This window comes from Neophocaena asiaeorientalis, unplaced genomic scaffold (genome assembly GCF_003031525.2).
Source record: "Neophocaena asiaeorientalis asiaeorientalis breed wild unplaced genomic scaffold, Neophocaena_asiaeorientalis_V1.1 scaffold177, whole genome shotgun sequence".
NCBI lineage: Eukaryota > Metazoa > Chordata > Mammalia > Artiodactyla > Phocoenidae > Neophocaena > Neophocaena asiaeorientalis.
Window position 1 is genome coordinate 13,668,267 of NW_020172779.1, and position 17,684 is coordinate 13,685,950.

Below are 17,684 nucleotides of genomic sequence, written 5' to 3' on the forward strand. Positions count from 1 at the left end.
TTCATCAGCTATTGCCCAAATCCTCTTCAATGGTGCTGTGATAGTTTGCATTCTCACCAGTAGTGTATTAGATTGTGTGTTTCCCCACAGCTTTGCCCAAAGTATATGTTGTCATCCTCTTTAACTTTGCCATTCCAATGGGAGGGACATGGTTATCTCATTGTGGTTTTAATTTGCATTTTCCCAATCCTGAGTGAGGCTGAATATCTTTTCCTATGGTTAAGGGCCATTTTTATATATTTCTTTGTGAACTGTCTATTCAAGTTTGTCCATTTTTCTGTCAGGCTTTTGGTCTCTCCCCTGCCCTTTTTCAAGAGTATGTATCAGGGAAATTAACCCTTTATCTGTGATAAAGTTTGCAAATGTTTCCTCCTACTTTGTCAGTAGCATTTTGACTTTCTTTATGGTGTTTCTGTCACACAAAAGTTAAAAACAAAATTCTTCTGTGGTCAAATTGCTCAATCTTTTTTTTTTTTTTGGCTGTGCTGCACAGCTTTCAGGATCAGGATCTTAGTTCCCTGACCAGAGATTGAACCTGGGCCCTCGGCAGTGAGAACGCCAAGTCCTAACCACTGGACTGTCAGGGAATTCCCTCAATCTTTTCTTTTGTTGCACTTGGATTTTGAGTCACAATTTGAAAACCTTTACCTACTCCCAGGTTGTAAAGGAACTCACCCATGTTTTTTAATAGTACTTGTGTGATTTTATTTATTTTTTACATTTAGATCTCTGATCCATTTGGAATTTATTTTTGTGTATGGTGTGAGGTATGGATCAATTTTATTTTTTTCCACATGGTTACCTGATTATCTCAGCACCATTTATTAAAAGGTCAATTTTTGCCTTTGAGTGTTTTTAAAAAACACTCTAATAATCCATTTTAGGATAATTATTCTATCTAGATAAAAAATACTTGGCCAAAGTTTCTGGCTAGAATCTACCCTCCAGATTTATTTCATTCCTGGTTGACGTTACTCTGACCAATGGCTGGCTAGCTTAGCACCTGGTGTCACGCTAAGCTGGCTTTGTGATGACAAGTCTGTAGCAGGACACGGCCCTGTGGCCAATTTCAGCATCAGAAGTCTGCCCTCTGGCCTTGTGGATTGGTTCCCATGGTAGCTTTCCAATCTCCCGCCTCTAGTTATTCCCACAATTTGAAACTTTACCAGCTTCCCTTAGCCCTTGATTGCTGTGGTCTGTTTTCCTCTTTGGTCTCTAAAAACTCAGGGCATTCTTTTAAACACTAGTTTCAAAGTTTGCTGTGCATTGTTCTTGTTTTAAATTTGTATGACCCAATGAAATGGAGAAGAGATGAAGGGACCAAGAGAGAGAAGAATATTTCTTCTTTGTCTTTCCCTTGGAGTTCCTCTCATCTGTCTAAAGTGATGTTACGTTAGAGAACCTGGAGGCACATTCATTTCTTTGTATAGTGAGCAGTTACTGAATACCTACTGTATGCTAGTCCTTGGGCTAGCCCTGGACATAATGGTGGCAAGGCACAGCCCTGGCCTTCTGGTGCTCATGGTCTAATAGGGAGGGCTCAGATGGCAATAGATAATGAAGCTATTGTATAAATAGATAATAACAATGCAATGTGTTCAGTTGTTTGGTAGAAGTATAAAATACTGTGGAAGTCATACGAGTAGAGAAATCTGTGGTTTGAGAGTTTACAGGATGGGAATGGAAGCTGGAGAGAAGTTTTCAAGATACCCTCTTCAATAATAGTAATAAAAATAGGTACTGTTCTATGGTTAGAAGGTCCTTTCACCTCTAGTGTGTCACTTGATCCTCAGAGGACTACCATCTGTTAGGTAGTAATGTTCCTTCCATTTTGCAGATGAGGAAACTGAGGTTTGAAGAAAAAGAAGCGAAACTGGGATGTGAGTCTAGAGCCTCTATCCCACTGTCTGTGATTCCTTTTCCATAGCCCACCCCCTCCGGGTATGTTTTTCTGGCTTGTCTTTCCTGGGCTCGGACAGACATTGGCACATACAGCCTGAATTCTTTGAGGATGTGGTTCACTCCCCATGGCCCACCCTGAGTAGATGGAAACCAATTAGCCATTCGCGTCCCATCCCTCTCCTCACCCCTCCCCATCTCCACTTCTCTCTCTCTTCTCAGTTTTCTCTTTAATAAAGAGGGAACGGTACTAGCAATAAAATCTCCTTCAGAGGGCTCAGAACCGAGGGAGAAAATGTATGTGACCTGGGTTGGACGTTATAAAATCCTACCCCAATATGGAAGATTATCGTAATTACTCCACTGGTACATGCCCACAAAGAACAGGCAACAGTATCCCGTAACAGCTACTGTGCTTTGGCGGGTTTCTGTGCACCTGCTGCTGCGTCAAGCACTTTATATACAATATCTAATTTAGTCCTTGTAACAACCCAGCAAGGGAGGAACCCTCATCCTCATTTTACGCATAAGGAAACCTCAACTTGGACAGGTGAAGTCACGCAATCAGGATTTGAATTCAATGTGATGTAAAAATCTGCTTTCCAGAGGTGAGGAGAAAAGCCTTCTGGTTCCTTCCACTCCGTGCCCTGTCCCGTGAGCCTCACCTCCTTACTACCAGCCTTTCCCTGACTATACCTGTTTTACACACCCAGCCCCCTGCCTCGTGCCTCTGCTGCCAGCAGGAACACAGGATGGACCTGAGGTCAGGAGGAGGGAACTTGGTTCCTCCCAGGTCTGGGGAACAGCTCAGAGGCTGGCCGGACTGCCATCCCTTTTGGGGTGCGTGCTGACCCCTCAAACTGGAGAGTGGATGCCGTCAGCTCCGAGGACCCGGGCTGAGGAAAGACGAGGACGAAGGATGCATGGGCAGCAGCTTTCTGGATGAGTGACCAGGCATGTTTGGGGCTGGGGCGTCTCAGCCTTGAGGAGCCTGGTGCTTCTGCCACCACCCAGTGCCATGTCGTGATTGTCTGCAGCGATGTCTGAAAGCCCCAGAGACATCCTTAAAGATATTTGGAATATTTTGCTTGCTCTTCAGGTAGTTTTGTTTGTTTCTTGGAAAGCTTTGGCTGCCTGATTCTCAGGGGCACATGGGCCGCTTTCCAACATGGTTGGCCAGGGCTGTAGGGGGAGGAAGAGCACTGGCTTGGGGTGTCAGTCAGAGCTGTTTGGGTGCAGAAGACAGAAGTCAGACTGTCTCCAGCTTAGCGTAAAGCGGGGGGGATCTGTGGACAGTGCAGGTGACCAAAGGAGGTGTGGTAGAATGAGTTGGGCAAGGTCACCTGTGACTAGTTTTCTGAGCAAGGAGCCTCACATACTCTCCATCCTTCCCTTATCCTCTTTCTACACATCTTCGTGGAGTTCTCTTAAGGTATATGTAGATCAGTGTGCCCATGATTGAGCCCCTAGGGTGGTGTGAATGGAAGGCTGCTCAGAGGAACTCCTCTTTGACTTTGCAGCTTGGTGAACCCCCACTGAAAGAACTTGGCCAGTGCTGCTTCACTGGGAATGATTGCTGGTTTTGTGGGGAGTCAGAGCAGGAGAAAGCTGAAGGAGAGAGTTTTCAAGTCCATTACCTGGGCCCGAGAGGAACCCAGAGTCCTTATCACCTCATCTAGAAGAGAATATGTGAGGAGCGAGGGCCAGAAATAAGGGGAGACCTGCCCCTCTTGTTTCCAACTGGCCAGGAAAAGACACCACTGAATTCCTCAGGAAGAAAGACCATGTGAGTCAGGCTGGAAACAACCGTCCAGCTCACCATGTGTCTCTGTCCTCGGTAATCACCATCTAAAGAGAGTCAGTGTAAAAAACAAACAACCCAATCAGAAAATGGGCAGAAGACCTAAATAGACACTTCTGCAAAGAAGACATACAGGTGGCCAAAAAGCACATGAAAAGATGCTCAACATCACTAATTATTAGAGAAATACAAATCAAAACTACAATGAGGTATCACCTCACATCAGTCAGAACGGGCATCATCAGAAAATCTACAAACAACAAATGCTGGAGAGGGTGTGGAGGAAAGGGAACCCTCTTGCACTGTTGGTGGGAATGTAAACTGATACAGCCACTATGGAGAACAGTATGGAGGTTTCTTACAAAACTAAAAATAGAACTACCATAGGACCCAGCAATCCCACTACTGGGCATATGCCCAGAGAAAACCATAACTTAGAAAGACAAATGCAAGACTTCCCTGGTGGCACAGTGGATAAGACTCCGCACTCCCCATGCAGGGGGCCTGGGATCAATCCGTGGTCAGGGTACTAGGTCCCACATACATGCTGCAAATAAGAGTTCGCATGCTACAACTAAGGAGCCCAGGAGCCCCATCTAAGACCTGGTGCAACCAAATAAAGAAAGAAAGAAAAGAAAATCAATGTAATACACCATACTAATAGGTTAAAGGTTAAAAAACACATGATCATCTCAACAGACAGAAAAAACAGAAAAAGACACATGCACCCCAATGTTCATTGCAGCACTGTTTACAATAGCCAGGTCACGGAAGCAACCTAAATGCCCATCAACAGATGAATGGATAAAGAAGATGTGGCACATATATACAATGGAATATTACTCAGCCATAAAAAGGAACGAAATTGGGTCATTTGTAGAGACGTGGATGGACCTAGAGACTGTCATACAGAGTGAAGTAAATCAGAAAGAGAAAAACAAATATCGTATATTAACGCATATATGTGGAATCTAGAAAAATGGTACAGATGAACCTGTTTGCAGGGCAGAAATGGAGACACAGATGTAGAGAACAAACGTATGGACACCAAGCGGGGAAAGTGGCGGGGGGGTGGTGGTGGTGGTGGGATGAATTGGGAGACTGGGATTGACATGTAGACACTGATGTGTATAAAATAGATGACTAATAAGAACCTCCTATATAAAAAAATAAAATAAAATTCAAAAAAAGTGAAAGAAAATAGAGATGGTATTTAAAACACATTGGTGGCGAGAAGATTTACTTCCATTGCTCATGGCCTCAGGATTTTCCTAAAGATGCTTTTTAGTTTTCATTGTGAAAAATCTCCCCCTCCCCATGACATCTTCTCCAGAAGCTCAATGTATTAGTGACCTGTTGCTGTGTGACAAATTACCCTCCAAACTTAGTGTTTTACATCTTTTTTTTTTTTTTTTTAATATTTATTGCTGTGCCAGGTCTTAGTTGCAGCACGTGGGATCTTCGTTGCGGCATGCGGGATCTTAGTTGTGTCATGTGGGATCTTAGTTGCAGCATGCAGGATCTTAGTTGCAGCATGTGAGATCTAGTTCCCTGACCAGGGATCGAACCCGGGCCCCTTGCATTGGGAGTGCAGAGTCTTAACCACTGGACCACCAGGGAAGTCCCAGCACTTTACATCTTAAGACAACAGTTAATGTGGGTCAGGAATCTGGGAGCTGCAGGCTGGTGCCTCTGGATCGAGGTGTCCCATGACAGTCAAGCTGTCACATGGGGCTACAGTCATCGCAAGATGGACTCATACCCTTGGCCTTATCTTTAGACCGTGTTTTCCTGGAAATGCTGTGGATTCGATCTTTGCTTAGAAGACATTTCTAAATGTTAGCAACCCTTACCACCTATAAAGGCTGAGAAGTTGCCAAACCATCAGGTCCTTTCTCCCTTTTGTTTTCAGCCCTTCCCTCAGTTTGTCTCTCTCTCTCTTTCTCACATTTTACCATATGCAGCAAAAGGAAACCTGGCAGTATCTTCAACACTTTTCTTGGAAACATTCTTAGCTAGATAACCCAGTGCATTAGGCATACTTTCTACTTTCCACACAGCTGCAGGTGAGAGCGTTGCTAAGCTTTCTGCTACTGCGTATCAAGTAGCCCCTTTATTTCAGTGGCCAATAAGATTTTCTTCAGTTTCTTTCAAGCTCTCACCGTAGTATCCTCAAAGACCAAAATTCTATGAACAGTTGTGAACTGAAGATGCTTCAAGCTTTCATTAACCCTGCTCAAAGCTTATTGTTTGGTTCCAGAGCCACACCCACATTCTAGGTTTTTGTTACATTCAGTGCTCCACTCTGAGTACCAAAGTCTGTGTTAGTTTTCTGTTTTAGCATAACTTGAAACAAAAGGTTATCTCACAGTTTCTGTGGGTCCAGAAAGCAGGAGGGGCTTAGCTGGATGTTTCTGGCTCAAAATCTTTCATGAGTTTACAGTCAAGCTATCAGCCAGGCCTGAGGTCTCATCTTAAAGACAACTGGGGCTGAAGGATGGGCTTACAAGTTCATTGATGTGGTGGATGTCAGGCATCATCCCTTCACAGGTTGTTGGACTGAGAGCCTTAATTCCTCACGGGCTGCTGGACTGAGGATCTCAGTCTGTCACTGTGTCATGTGACCCTCTCCACAAGGCTGTTCACAACATGGCAGCTTCTTTATTCTGGTATAAGTGATCCAAGAGAGAGTGAAAGAGAGCGAGGGTCCCTAATGGAAGCTAGTCTTGGAAGTGACATGTCACCACTTCTGTCACATTCAGTTACTTAGACACGAGACGCTAAATCCAGCTCACACTCAAGTGGAGGGGTTATACAAGGGCTTGAATTGCAGAGATGGATATTCCTGGAAGCCATTTTAGAAGCTGTTGACTCACTTGAGATAAAATTTTTTCAAGCACAAATACTTACTGAGCAACTACTTTATGTCAGTGACTGTTCTAGGTGTTTGGGATGCATTAATGAGAAAAACAGACAAAAATGCCTGTTCTCAAAGAGCTTCCAGAGGGAAAAGCCCCTGCAAAGTTCCAGAGGCATGTGAGAGCATGGTGCCTTTGAGGAGCCATGAGAGATTCAGAAGGATGGAGACCAAGTTGGAACTTGGATGTGAGGTTGAGGACATGGGTCTAGATCACAAAGTGCCTTCCCTGCTGGGTTGAGCATTTGGATTAATACCCAAAGCAATGGGGAGCCCTGAGTGGATTTTAAGGGTTAGGGTCATATTATGGGCAGGGCAGACTGGATGCAGGGAGATGGATTAGGAGGCAGGGGCCTTAGTTCACTCAGGGGATGCTGGTGCCCGTCAACTGGTGAAGAGGCAAAGTGTGATGTATCCATGAAGGGAATATTATTCAGCAATAAAAAGGAATGACTTACTGGTCCATGCTACAACATGGATGAACCTCGAAAACATGCTAAGTGAAAGAAGCCAGTCACCAATGACCACATGTTATATGATTCCATTTATATGATGTGTCCAGAGTAGGAAAATCATCCACAGAGACAGAAAGGAGATGAGGTGTTGCCTAGGTTTGGGTGAGCTGGCGTTTCTTTTCAGGGAGATGGAAAAATATTCTGAAGTTTATGGTGGTGGTGGTTACAGAGCTCTGTGACTATGCTAAATACCACTGAATTGTACACTTTAAGTGGGTGAACTGTATGGTATATGAATTGTGTCTCAGTAAAGTTGTTTTAAAAATACAGACAACAACAAATGAGAGGTGTCTGTGGCTCGACCTCAGAAAGTTCTTGTGACTTTGATCCATTTTTGGACTAATCATCTTCCCTCCCGCTGTCCATATTCAGTTCCTCAGACCTTATTGCAGCTTGTCCTTTGACACCAGTCTGCTTTCCTTCCTGTTTTCACAGGCACCTCCTTATCTCTAGCCTCTTGTCTCTCTGCCCTTTCCTTGCCCCCTCTTTAATTCCACCCCCTGGGGTTCCCAGACTCCAGCTCTAACAGTCACCTCTGCCCAGATTTGCAGGCTTGGCCGATGTGCTCTAGGTCTGCCTTTTGGGTTTTTCCCTTATGCTGTTTACCAGGCCCTGGGCGGCCCCAGCTCTCCCAGAGCCTGACCTCAGAGCAAGGCCTCACTTTGCACGCTGCATCTCCATCTTGGAGCCAAACTTCCCGAAAAAGGTGATGCATTTGCATCTTAGCTCTGCCCCCTGAAAAGACCTGTAGCCCCACTGTGGCCCTGGGCGTGACCACAGCCAAGGGGCTGGGAAGTGCTAGAGTTGGAAGGTCATACTGAATGCCGTTGATGGCTCCTCATTGCTCAGGGGATGGAGTCCAAAATCCTTAATAAAGCCCTGCACAATCTGGTCCCTGTTTTCCTCTCATTTCTCACTGCTCTACCCATTTCTCTATGTTCTGCAAACTCCTTTCTGTTTCTCAAAGGTGCCATGTTCTCTCTTGCCTCTGGGCCATCCCATGTGCTTTCCTCTTCGCTAAGAATGTTCTTCTTGACATGTGTCTGGCTTTTTCATCCAATCTTAGGTCTTAGACATTGCTCATTCTGGGAAGTCTTCCCCCCCCCACCCCGCCCCGTACCCTCCAGGGCTGTCTCAGGTGTATCTCCGTGTACATCCTTCATCTCATTAATCTTCATGTACGCTCTAAATTATTATTCAGTTATTTGTTTCTCCCACTAGAATGCAAGGGTGTGGAACTTGTTTTGCTCACGGTGCTATCTACCAATACCTAAGACAATAGATGCTTACTTAATACAGGAATGGAAAAAAGCTGTGTCCAACACAATGTCATACTGCCTGCAGATGATATAATTTAACTAGGATATCAATATTACTAGAACATAGAATTTCCTCACTGTGGTTTGGTCCTCCTTATGACCTGACTTTATTGGGGGATCCTGGTGGCAATGTTACTGACTAATATTAAACAGTACAACATATTATTTTACTCTTTTAAATGTGTGCCCTGAGAAGGATGTTGAACTTTGGAATGAGACAAAACTAGTTTCCAGCGCTGGCTACTCCCCTTCCTGGTTGTACTGATGATCTCATTTGAGCTTCAAATTCTTCAGTGGGAAATGGAAATAATATTACCTGCTCACAGGTTTGATGTGAGGAGAGAATGAAATAATATATTAGAAGGACTTAAGATAGGACCTGGCACAAAATAAGCACTTTCAAAATGTTAGCCATTGTTAGAATTACAATGAGGATAATAAAAACTACCTTGCTTGGCAATTAGATGCTTGACAGGTGGAAGCTGTATTATTATTGCTATTATCATGAAGGAAGGTTTGCGGTTTTATTGTGATGGCTCTGAGATGGGTTGACAGGAAGCTGCTCTCTGAGAACGTAGGAGAGCGGGAGCTGTTGCTGGGAAGGTCCTTCCTCTGGTTTTTCTGGCGGGAGGCATTGAGGTGGCCAGTGCTGGTTGAACTCAGTAGAGGGTTGAAAGGCGCCCTTTAAAGGTCAGGACCTTCTCCTGGCAACTTGCTTCTTTGGGCAAAGCACAGCACAGTACTTCGGAGAGGCCCTTATCCAGGAGCTTGGGGATCTTTTCTCCTCTCAGCTGGTAGGGGTGAAAAGACAGCCCAGGGCACCATTTGAAATTGCAGGGGGTGGAGTGAGGGTGCGTAAAAGAAAACTTTGTACGTGGGAAATACCACATCTGTGAAGCTCTATTGAGACCTCGAAGACATACCTTCTTAACGGCATTAGAACTGCCAGGCGGCTCAGCTGCTGGTCTGATGGCGTTTTGGCTCTGGCCTGAGACTTTAGGGGCTGCTTTATTTACAACATGCTCCTTGAACTGAGCCCTCCTCCCTCTTCCAAAGGCTGGCCTTCAGGGGTGTGGATGTTGCTGTTTCCTTTCTCAAGTAAGAACTGGGATGTGAGGGGGACTTCCCTGGTGGTCCGGTGGTTAAGACTCCACGCTTCCAATGCAGGGGGCTCGGGTTCGATCCCTGGTCAACCCGAGGGATCGGGTTCGATCCCACATGACGTGCAGCATGGCCAAAAAATAAAATAAATAAAGATTTTAAAAAAAGAAAAGAACTGGGAGGTGATCTGGGTTACGGACGCCTAGGGATTTTGGTATTTGGAGCAGCAAGTCTGATGGCAATCTGGTTTCTGCCTCTGTCTTCTGACTAAGGGCACTAGCATCTTTCATGCTGAGGTCTGTGGCTCATGACTTCTTGGAGGTGTGGTGAAACTGTTGAAGCTTAGAATGTCAAAAGAGGGTGGGTTTCGGGGCCTGGGCAGAGCCAAGCTGGAACTTTGTCTTTGCCCCTTATATCTGTGCACCTTTGGTCAAGTTACTGCACTTCTCTGAGCCTGTGCTTCCTCATCTCTAAAACAGGGATCACATCTTCATTTAAAGTAACTGTTAATATGTTTGGATGTAGTTCTGCCATTTTATCATTTGTTTTCTGTTTGCTCCCTCTGCTTTTGTTCTTCTGTTTCCTATTTCCTGCCTTCTTTTGAATTATTTGAATACCTTTTAGTATTTCATTTCAGTTTATCTGTGGAGTTTTGACTACACAGTGGACTGAATTTTGTTCCCCCAAATTAATATGTTGAAGCCCTAAGCCCCAATGTGATGGTATTTGCGGGTGGGGCCTTTGGGAGGTAATTAGGGTTAGGTGAAGTCATGAGGGTGAGGCCCTCTGGATGAGATTAATGCCCTTGTAAGAAGAGACACCAGAGTGCTTGCTTCTTCTCTCTCTGTCCACCCTGTGCACCGAGGAAAGGCCATGTGAAGACACAGCAAGAAGGTTGCTGTCTGCAACCCAAAGAGAGAGTCCTGACCAGACACTCACCCTGCTGGCGCTCTGATCTCAGATTTCCAGGCTCCAGAATCATGGGAAATAAATTTCTGTCATTTAAGCCACCTGGTCGGTGGTAGTTTGTTATGACAGCCTGAGCAGACTCAGACAATATTTTTGGGGAGTTTTTATTTAGTTGTTATTGAAAGGATTACAGTATGCGTACTTAACTTTTCACAGTCTATTTAGAATCAATATTCTACCATTTCTGTTGGAATATAGAAATCCTCCCATCTTGTAGGTCCCTATACCCTACCCCCCTTTATGTATAGTTGGTGTATGTATCTCATGTACATACATTGAAATTCCACCAGACAATATTATCATTTTTGCTTTTAACTGTCATACATACGTTAAAGAACCTAAGAGGAGAAAAACAGACATGAAGGTAATGTGTCATTTTTCTCTGGCTGTTTTTAAGACTTTTCTTTGTTTTGGCACTTTGATTATGATGTATCTGGACATGGAAATCATAGATCTGAAAGCATTTTTTGGCACAAGGCGAATAACTCTATGTATTGTGAGTACAAGTTAGACAAAGCCACATAAAATATCAAAAACTCAATTGGATGTAATTTTAAGTAACTTCTAAGAATTGTTTGGTCCCAAGAATACAAAAGAATGAAAAATTCCATCAGACCTCCAAGTTTTAGAAATTACATTTCTTAGGTTATCATTGTCTTATCCATTCGGGCTGCTGCAACAGAGTATCAGGGTCACTTTTACACAACAGACATTTATTTCTTACAGTTTTAGAGGCTGGAAGTCCAAGATCAGGGTGCCAGCATGGTTGGGTGAGAGGACTCTCTTCAGGTTGCAGACTTCTTTTTTGGGGGGAGCTTCGGGGGGGGGGCTTTATTAAGTGATGCTTTAGTCTCAGTCTCTGTCAGCAGACTTCTTGTTATATCTTCACATGGTGGAAGGGGCAAGGGAGTCCTCTGGGGCCTCTTTTATAAGGGCACAAATCTCATCCATCAGAGCTCTGCCCTCGTGACCTAATCACCTCCCAAAGGCCCCACCTCCTAATACCATCACATTGGGCATTAGGATATCAACATAGGAATTTGGGGAGCACACAAACATTCAGATCAAATCAATCATTGATTTCAAAAATCTAAGGCTAGGGCTTCCCTGGTGGCGCAGTGGTTGAGAGTCTGCCTGCCGATGCAGGGGACACGGGTTCGTGCCCCGGTCCGGGGGAATCCTGCGTGCCGCGGAGCGGCTGGGCCCATGAGCCATGGCTGCTGAGCCTGCCCGTCCGGAACCTGTGCTCCGCAACGGGAGAGGCCACAACAGTGAGAGGCCCGCGTACCGCAAAAAAAAAAAAAATCTAAGGCTATAGGGAGAAAGACATTTATACGTTGGGGAGCTTATCAACTAGGGTGGGAGCCTCAGACTTTTGTAGTAAAAGAATTAGGCAATGATCCCCCAAGAATGTGGGCTAACTGATTGCTCTCCTCTTGAAGTTATGGAAGAAATGATATAAACATTCAGGGGACTTCCCTGGCAGTCCAGTGGTTAGGACTTCACACTTTCACTGCTGAGGGTACGGGTTCAATCCCTGGTCGGGGAACTAAGATCCCTCAAGCCGTTATGCATGGCCAAAAAACAAAACAAAACAAAACAAAAACAAATGATGTTAACATTCATAAACAAGCATCTAAGCAGCCTGCGCTGTTCCACATCTCTATTAGTAGATGAAGTCAACTGTAACAACAAAACAGGCCTCCTGTGGCCTGAGGCCCTTCCAGCTGTCACGATGAATATGAGGGCTGCAGTTCAAAGGACTGTGGGGCTGCAAACCAGATGACACCATCAGGGGACAGCCTGCAATGGCTCCAAACCCCGGAGGACATATTACTGTCTTTGTCCAAGACACATTTCTGTTCCAATTCCTTTTCATCCTAAGTGTGAGCTGCCAGGAGAACACTGGACTCTATACCCACCCTAGGCCTCCAGCCAGGAGACTATGTACATGAAGAAATTCTGGATAAGGAATTGGCTCACAAGTGGGTGCTCACAGCAGAAATTAGCACAACATTGTAAATCAACGATACTTCAATAAAATAAACTTTTAAAATAACATCCCATCCCCTTTGCCATATTCTAAGCAAGTCATGGGGGAGGGGATTGTAAAAGAGAGAGCATGAATCATTGGGGGTCACCTTAAGGGTATATTTGCCATACTGGGTTATGAGATAGATAACCCGAATTTTGCTCTGACTCCACCATTTATTGGATGTGTATCTTTCAGTGAGCCATTTCGCTTTTCTTGATACGTCATTTCATCTCTAAATTAGAGCTAATAATTTGCACCCTGCCCACATCACAGTTCCTGAGAAGATGAAGTGAGATAATGCATGCGCAGAAGCTACAAAACTATGAGACTATAACGTACTGATAAACATAAATGGATTACCCAGATGAAGCTTTTATTAGAACTACTTATCTTCCTTGGAACTGAACAAATGTTGGGTTGCATAAATTTCTGATCTTTCTGTTGTCAGGGGCTTAAATATACTTGGATAACAAAAGACTATGTTTAATTTTATAGAGACATTTACAGTGTAATCAGTTATGCTAATGGAAAATGTATATGTGAAAATCTTGACAACTAAGAGACTCTTGAGGGTATTTTTTCAGAATTATTTAAAACATCATAAATATAGATTATATGACTTTTGCATAATATCCTGCCAGCCACAGATGCCTGCCAAATTACATGCAGGACCGGAGTCATGCGATGAATTATGAGTCAAAAGAGCAAACTTCTGAATCCGGCACTATCAGAGCCACAAAATGAGTCTGTGAACTTGGGAAAGTGAATTTACTACACTAGAAGCTTCAGTTCCCTCATCTGTGAAAATGAGCTCCAAAATCTCTGAGGTGCCTTCCAGCTCAAAGATTCTAAGAACCAAAGGGCCAGTACCATTTCCTGATCCAACATATTTATAATGTTTGGTTATAGGAAGCAGATCCAACTATCATGCACCTCTCTTGTGAGAGTCTGTCTCTTTACACTGCAACTTGAATTGGAGGTTGAGTGTACGTGGTGGGTGCTCTGGGGTGTTGCCCCATCTCCCTTTCAGGACCAATGTGTTCATTCCTCCCGCAGCTGCTGATGTTGTCTGCTGATGACTCACAGCTGGGTTCCTTCCCAGGAGTTACCCTGAGCTGAAGACAGCTGCTCAAACCATTCCCCCTTGTATGGGGCAACTCATGCCCAACGAGTGGTCATTGAAAGTGTCATAAAGTAGGAGTATAGAGGCCTGGCCCCATTGCCTTCACTTGGGGTAGCTCTCATGGTCTATCCAGGCCCCAGATTTCCCCATGAGGTTGGCTGAGAACTCTTTTGAAACATGGGCCTTGCACTTCTGTCCAGTATGTTGTCGTCACTGTCTCCATGGGTATTGATCCTGAGTCGCTTTTACCCACTAGACTAAGGTTTCCCCAAGCTGAATGTATGTGCCTCAGGGAATGTACACAGTAACCCACTGGAGACCAAAGAAGAAATGAGAACTTTTGTTTATATGTTTATATCTGGAGAATGGGAGTTGCCAAAGTAGAGTGGTAATTAGTTCACTTTCAGCACCCTGGGACCTTTTGCTCTGAATATGTGCCCGGGTAAGTGGCTCTACAGAGTATATTGAATTAAAATTAGAATCTTTCCAATATCTCATAACGTGATGGTGACTCAGTGGTTCACCAGTCGTCCTGTGGCAAATCATGAACAGTCAAAGACAAAGAAGAGTTGTGTATTTCTGCTTTATGAAAAGTGGCTGTGTTTACTGATGTTCCTGGGATAACGTGTCTGTCGGCAGCGTACTGCTCACCCTGTATTAAAAAACAAAAACCGAAACATGTTCAATCTATGCTTTGATTACAAAGGTGAAAATTTAACAATAATTGAGAAAATAACTCCCTTTCTAAATTTAATTTAATTTAATTTTTTTAACATCTTTATTGGAGTATAATTGCTTTACAATGGAATAACTCCCTTTTTCAAAAGAACTCATGCTTTGGGGAAGTATTTTGAAAATGGGTGTTTAGAGGTAATGCCATCAGTACATGATTTTTTTTGGTTACTGTGTATAAAGTGTGATACCTATAAAAAAATTCTCTTATCTGTGCACTTAAGCTTGGAAACAATATTTCCTAATCTGTTTAATAATCTTTAAAATAAAGAGGTTCAGGGGGTTTTAAATCCATTTATTGCCTCCAAATATAAAAAAATAGAACATCTTCTGGTTAGTTTGCTGCAATAACCACTGATTGATCAGGAAAGGTGAAATTTTACTAGTCAAATTTTACTAGATCAAAAATCCTTGCAAAATCGGAGGCAGAATTGAAAATGAATATCATAATGTAGCTAGCATAGCAAACATTGTAGTCCTTTAATTGGACTGATGAATCTTTAGGAGCTATCTTGGTTACTTATGAGGGTCATTAAAACCAAATATTAAAACAATTGAACTTAAAACCAAAGTTTACATGTGCCATGTTATAAAATGAAGTAGCATTTTAAAAATAAGAAAGTATATTCAATCACATCCCTCTAACTAAAAATACATTATTACTATTGAAAATTTTATTTTGGTGAGATTGAAGTCTTTGTATCGTTAATAAGAAGTAAAGATCACTTATTCATAACCTATATATAATATAAATAAAAATATATGTGTTGAAGATAGATGCTCAAACATATATATTTTTTCCTGTACACAAACAAGAAAATTTGGAACCTGCTATGCTCTACTAAGAGCTTCTCAAATCTTATTCAACATTCCATCTTCAGTGCTTAACAAATAGTAGATGTCATTGAAATGATTAATTAAAGAGTGGAAGGTTGAAGCAATTGATGGATCAATAGCTACTGGGTGGATAGATGGACATAAGATGCAAGGATGCATTGACAGATAGATGCACAGTAATCACAGTGCTAGGTATTAGGAAGGGACAGAAAAGCAATGCAAGTCTTGGTACCTCTGTCCCGGAGCTTTTACTATCTAGCCTGGGAGACAAGTACACATGCAGGGAATAGTTTTACAAAAGCACGAGACACTTGTTGATTAAATGCTCAGATAACTAGAACCAGCATAAATGCAGAAAGTTTTGCCGTTTCATTCCATGAACCTGGAGCAAGCAGATCAGGGTTGAAGACTGTCATCTTCCACTCTCCAACTCTGCACACTAAAGACTACATAACCCCATAAGCATTAGTGGCATTAATCAACCACCCAGCTTGAGAAAGTAACTTTCCCGCTTAAGGAATATTTTCTAGTTGCAGCTTTCATCAGTTCAGTGTTTTTGGTGAAAGAGTTTCCCTTCCAAAACTATAATTACACCTTCAAGTCTGGGAATGCCTACAGATGATCCCTGGTATCTCTTATTGAGACATTGTAACAAAAGGGAGGAAAATGCAAAAAAAAAAGAAATCTCTAACTTAATTACTAGCATCCTTATAAATTTACCTACCTAGGAAACCCAAAGGGAACATGGACATTCCCTTGGCGATTCCCTACTTCACCAAATGCCATTTTTTATGTAGCAGGGACATGCTTAATGCTGGGGAGATTATGATGATTAAACAAACCATTAGGATAAAAAATGACTTCTATAAAAGCAAGAAAAGGATTTAGAGTTTTTGTGTCAGGCATTGTTCAGTCAGTCAGTCATGCAGCGTGCATTCATCGGCACCTATTGTGTACTAGGCTTAGTCCTAAGTGTTGATGATACAAAGATAATTATCAAACACAAAAATCAAGAAGGTACATGAAGCAAATGTATCTATTTGCCCACCCGTTGAAAAATCCTTTAAATGACAGAAAGCACACTTTTCAGAAAGAGCAAATTTGGTACCAATAACCAACCGTTCTACTGAAAACAACTAGAAAAGCTGGATAAAATATATTTTAAGAACTTCTTAAAGGCACTATAGAGCTGACAAGATAGCAGAATTTACCATACTGGTACCTGGAAAAGGATAGAGGCCCAGGGAGATGATCTCAGTTTTGGAATATTTTTTCCTCTAGGAAAATATTTTTCCACGTATATGCGTTAATATATGGTATTTGTTTTTCTCTTTCTGACTTACTTCACTCTGTATGACAGTCTCTAGGTTCATGCACGTCTCTACAAAAGACCCAGTTTTGTTCCTTTTTATGGCTAATATTCCATTGTATATATGTACCACATCTTCTTTATCCATTCGTCTGTTGATGAGCATTTAGGTTGCTTCCGTGACCTGGCTGTTGTAAATAGTGCTGCAATGAACATTGGGGTGCATGTGTCTGTTTTTGTTTTTTCTGTCTGTTGAGATGATCATGTGGTTTTTGCCCTTTAACCTGTTAGTATGGTGTATTACATTGATTTTCATTTATTTATTTGGTTGCACCAGGTCTTAGTTGGGGCTCCTGGGCTCCTTAGTTGTGGCATGAGGGCTCTTAGTTGTGGCATGCGGAATCTAGTTCCCTGACCAGGGATTGAACCCAGGCTCCCTGCGTTGGGAGTGTGGAATCTTAACCACTGGACCACCAGGGAAGTCCCTATATACATATTTAAAATACACAATAACAATGGTATATAAGTTAGAAAGATGTTAAAGTGTTCTAAGAATTTTTCATTGTCTAGGAAGCGGGTAATTTTAGACAGGTAAATCAATGATGCATATTGTAATCACTAGAATAACTACTGAAATACCTATAAAAGAGTATATAACGTCCATGCTAATAGAAGATATGAAGGATATGAATAATAAAATTTTTTCCATTAATCTTAATGAAGGCAAGAAAGCAAAAAAAAAAAAAAAAGAGGAATATACTAGGTAAATGAATAGAAAGTACTTAGTAAGATGGCAAGTTAAAACCCAAGACATCAGTAATCACATTAAATATTAATAGAATAAATGTTCCTTCAAAAAACAGATCGTCAGAATGGATTTTCAAAAACTCTGGCATATGATCTTTAAAAGAGGCACATCTAAAACGTAAGACAAAAGAGCAATTATAACAGAAGAATGGAAAATGAAAAGAAAGGTGGCATGTCATATTTATATCAGACCAAACAGGCTTAAAGGCAAAGAATTGCAAGATACAAAAAAGAACATTTTGTAATAAAAACAGGTTCAATTTGCTAGGAAGATATAACAGTTCTAAACTTGTGTACACTTAATAACATAGTCTCAAATA